At 43.7% G+C, this 5149-nt stretch overlaps 1 protein-coding gene across 2 annotated transcripts in view; it reads left to right on the plus strand.

Annotated features, from left to right (window-relative positions):
• Positions 1-4856: 4856 nt before the first annotated feature.
• EXOC2 (exocyst complex component 2) overlaps positions 4857-5149 on the plus strand; it is a 183336-nt gene continuing 183043 nt past the window's right edge. For both annotated transcript variants that reach the window (XM_078779721.1, XM_078779722.1), the window contains exon 1: positions 4857-5000. The gene's annotated coding sequence lies outside the window, so the exon portion shown is untranslated. The remainder of the gene's footprint in view (positions 5001-5149) is intronic.

Raw genomic sequence — 5149 nt, forward strand, 5'->3', positions numbered from 1 at the left:
AATTTGGAAATGAACTCACCTGCAGTGAGTTGCAGGTGCCTGCAGTATAAAAATCACTCATTCAACCAGTTTGAATCGAGAAAAGGGGTCATTCTGTTGTTTTGTGTCACTATGTGTACCGCAGTGAGCATGGAGAAAAGAAAGAAAACCAGAGAATTGTCTGAGGAGGTCAGACACAAGATTGTAGCCAAGCATGGATAATCTCTCAGCCTCAAGTACATTTCCAGAGACCGTTATGTTCCTGTGTCCACCATATGCAATGGTATCAGGAAGTTTAAGGCCCATGGCACTATAGCCAACCTCCCTGGACGTGGCCGCAAGAGAAAACTTGATCGAAGATTGCAGCGAAGGATTGTTCCAATGGTGGAGAAAGCACCTCGATCAACTGCCAAACAGATTCAAGCTGACCTTCAGACACAATGTACGACAGTTTCAACTCACACCATCCGTCACCACCTCAATGAAAGGAGACCCAGGAGGACCCCACTGCTGCTGAGAGAGATACATAAGAAAGCCTGACTGGAGTTTTCCAAAACACACCTGAACAAGCCATAATCCTTCTGGGAGAATGTCCGTTGGACAGATGTGACCAAATAAGAGTTTTTTGATAAAGCACATCATCTCTATGTTTACAGAAACCAAAATGAAGCCTTCAAAGAAAAGAACACCTTCCCTACAGTCAAACATGGATTAGGCACTGGGTGCCTTCAATGTGTGCATGGCATCATGAAATCAGGAGATTACAAAGGCATTTTGGAGCACAATGTGTCTCCGTGTCTGTGTCAATCTGTCAGAAAGCTGGGTCTCCGTCGAAGGCCATGGGTCTTGCAGCAGGACAATGACCCCAAACACACTTTAAAAAGCACCCAGGAATGGTTCAAGACAAAACAATGGACTGTTCTGAAGTGGCCAGCAATGAGTCCAGATCTAAATCCCATTGAACACCTGTGGGGAGATCTGAAAACAGCAGTTGGGAGAAGGCACCTTCAAATCTGGGAGAACTGGAGGAATTTGCACAGGAAGAGTGGGCCAAACTGCCAGTATAGAGGTGTTGGAAGCTCATTCATGGCTACACGAAGCGCTTGACTGCATTTATGTTGTCCAAAGGCTATGTGTGCTACCACATATGAAGTCCAGGGTGTCAATAATTTTGTCAATGCCATTTATATTTATTTTCTGATTTAAAAGGATATATTAAGTTCTGAATCAAAAACAAAGGTTCTGTAATATTAACAGTGAAATAAAGTATTGTGGAGACCAAATACTTTTGTGAATTTCAACTTATTTTAGGGAAAATAGTGAGTTATTTGCAAAAAGTGCAAGGGTGCCAAGATTTTTGGCCACGACTGCAGAGGTGCAACATTTTTCAGTTTTTCCAACATGGTGCCTTTACCATGTGATCTATGATGTCATAATTATCACTAAAATTCCACAGGAGGAGGTGCTCCTATGGTGAAAATATAGTGTCAATTGGACAAATTATCAATTGGATCAAGCGTTGTGCTTGTCGAATTATGATGTCATAATGAAGGCACCGGTGACATCATCATTAACATATCTTATTCCCCATGGGGAATACTTGACGATGAGCCATGTTTCAATTCTTTCCATTGAGCGATTTCAGAGATATAGAGGTGTAATTTTTTTTCAAGATGGCGTCCATACCACGTGACCAATGACGTCATAATTATCAGTAAAATTCAACAGGAGGATGCGCTCCTAAGGTGAAACTATTGTGTCATCAGACCAACAATTGCAGAGAAAGTCTAACAGCGGCTTAGCCGGGCTTGTAATATAATATAAACGACAAACACATATGATTAGCTTTTAAACAGTCGCTGATGTTGTTCATAATATTAAACATTGAAATTTGGAGGAATCCTGACATCCGTGAAGTAAGTTTTACATACAGAACTGAGGGAAGATCTAATGTAATCTATATACCCAACAACTATTGGGTTAATAACATTCTATCAAAAAACCGAGGTGAATTCCTTACTTCTGTGGTTGTTAGTCCATACACCGCTTATCATTGATTCATGAACCACACACCGCTTCAATCCATTAACTTTGTATTCACGACATTGGGATTAAAGTGTTATGGTCATTGGTCATATTTGCTATATTATTGGTTCACAAGTTATCAATTGACCACTATATTCGTCATGTGTGTGCCAGTCTGTCTGTGTGTGTGTCTGTGTGTGTGTCTGTCCGCAGCATAACTACCCGATGATATCATCCGATCTTGATGAAACTTGGGTGGGAGGTTGATATCATGATCTAGTTGTGTCCTCCTTCAATGGCGGAGCCACGCCCGAAAAAGATGTCTTTTCAGGGGGCAATCGAGTTCAAGCTACATCTTCTCCGAGGGGTTTGGTGGAATCTGACAGGGGTTTCGATATTTGGTTAGGCCAATGTCATGTGTCTAGCTCCATGGAGCTCGATTTCTCTTTTTTTTTCTTTTTTTTAATTTTTAATTTTTTTTTTTTTCATTACATTTTTCACTGAATTTTCGGTATTGTGTAGCTAACTAACCTCATAACTGATTATACATTATTTTCTATCTCATTTCAAGGTCAGTAACCTTAGTTTTGACCTGTCCAGGCCTGTTTCGGTTATAGTCTGTCCTTTGTCATTGAATACCGCTCGCTCGTGAACCATCGTCGTCTCCTGACTTGTTATTATTATTACTATTACGAAAACGATACTACTGAAACGATACACGACTGTATTAAGAAACCTGGGCTTCATTTGTCCGAAGCGGCCCGAAGGTGAGGCATGAAGCCGAAGGCCTATACATACCGTATTGTTGGAAGAGCCGTAACGCCACTGTATTTGATATTTCATGGTCATTTTAACAATCGGGTTGTTTGTGTTTCACACTGAATGAAAAACGAAAAGGTAGAGCATGGCGATTGTGATATATGACAGGTTCGACAATATGTTCGGCCTGAACGAAATTGGAATCAAAATGCCGGAATGTGGAGAGTCAGCCGCCGTACGGCTGTAATGACATCAGATGGAATCACATCACCCTGTCATGTGACCAGATCCTCAGCTCTGATTGGTATACGTTTGAAGGGACAAGCATACGGAGGGACAAACACTGTTCTAGATGGCTTTGCCCTATGGGCTAAGCCGTAAAAAGAATCATACTAATCGGATCATACTAATTACAAAATCACAGACTGGTCAAACAAGTGGAACATGTCTTTCAACCCTGACAAATCTCACACTCTTACTATGTCTCTCTGAAAAGACCGACTGGAAAACCCTCCCATCCACTTTCTCAACAATCCTCTCCAAGAAGTTCTGTCACTCAAGCTTTTGGGTCTCACTATCTGCCATGATCTTTCCTGGGAAAACCACATTTCCAAGCTGGCCTCCAAAGCCAGTCGCCGACTGGGCATCCTCCGTCATGCGAAGTCCTTCCTTGGCACACCTGAGCTCCTCACCACACACAAGGCTTTCATCCGCAGCTCAATAGAATACTGCTCTCCCCTCTGGGCTGGTGCTTCTGCCTCACACCTAGCTCGTCTTCACGCTGTTTTAACCAAAGCGTTCAGAATCATTGGAATCTCCCGCGATGAAGCTAACTCCAAGGGCCTTTCACTCACTCACCGCAGGCAGGTTAGTGGACTTTCTGTTTTCTACCGACTCCTCTCCAGCCTTGCTCCCCTCCAGCTCTGTCTGTGCTCTGTCCCCCAAATATTCCTACTGGTCGCACAAGATCTGCCAGCAACCATCTTATGGTGAAAATCAAGACTCTCTGCTCACTTTCACTCTTTCATTCATCTTTTCTCCCGCCTCTGGAACAAACCCCCTCACTCTCTTCAATGGCACTCCTCCCTCCATGTCTTTAAAACAGCTGTTCACCACCATCTCTTATCTTCCCCCATCCAAAACCTTTATCTTTTCTACCCCCGTTAATTCACCCCAGATCCACTTTTTTGAAGTACCGACTTCTTTCCTGGAAGTACTGGCAGTGTCCATATGTTTTATACCTCTGCCCATCCCCCCCCCCCCCCTGCCACCTTTACCATGCTTCCTCCCCCCAAGCCCTCTCCCTCCCACAGATCTCCCGATGTCCCTGTTCTCGACTGTTGTATTTGTGTGCTTACCTCCCGCTCCCCATCTTGTCCCTTTATTGTATGTTTTGTGTGTCAGTTTTTTTTTTGTGATTGATGTTAGCTCTTACACGAGCCTCGATCTTGTTTACAAAAAAAACAAACAAACAAACAAAACCATCGCTGGCATCTATAACTCCAGTTTATCTCTTCATTCTCATCTAAATGGAAGGTTACGCTAATTCTCCGGCCTTGTTACGTCTTGTTTGCCTGCCCTGGCTTGTTTAGCTCGCCAACCAATATGGCGCCTGAATTTGGTAGTTTGAGGTAATAGGATGTAATATGTAGATACAGCGTCTGCACGACTGACCAAGACCCTGCGTCTCAGGAAGTTTACTTGCATGAACGGTTTCCTTGAGAACAGTGTTTTCGTGAGTTTTGAGTTTCCGTTTCTTATGTATTACATACCAGCGTATTAAACAAAGTACTGTGAATTGAAGGGTAACTCGAAGAGAGCGTAAGCCTTTGTGGTATTTATACGAATGTAAGACTGCTAAAGGAAACAATCAAAAGTAGCGTGCGTGCTCTGATGGGCGTGACGCTTTCAAGTTTCAAAGCCTGTAGCGGTACGTCATTACGCACGAGCACGTGATTCGGAATCCCGGAAACGATTCCTCAGCGTCGTGCAGCTTGCTGATACCCGTCGTTCTGAGTGACGTCATTACGCACGAGCACGTGATTCGGAATCCCGGAAACTATTCCTCTGCGTCGTGCAGCTTGCTGATACCCGTCGTGCTGAGTGACGTCATTGCGTACGAGCACGTGATTCGGAATCCCGGAAACGATTCCTCTGCGTCGTGCAGCTTGCTGATACCCGTCGTTCTGCCTCTGAGGGGTTTTGCGGGCGTCTCGGTTTCTGCAACCACCACACAGGTAACACAATGGTTGCCAGATTGGTTGTTGCAGCGTATACGTACTGCAGTCTACCTGGCCAATAACTAAAAGTAAAAGGCCTCGATTTGTGCTCAAATCTTCATCGAGATGCTGTTTGTTGTAATAATTAATATATTCACAAAATGAAG

Source organism: Myxine glutinosa, chromosome 6 (genome assembly GCF_964187855.1).
Source record: "Myxine glutinosa chromosome 6, kmMyxGlut1.1, whole genome shotgun sequence".
In the NCBI taxonomy this organism is placed as follows: Eukaryota; Metazoa; Chordata; class Myxini; order Myxiniformes; family Myxinidae; genus Myxine; species Myxine glutinosa.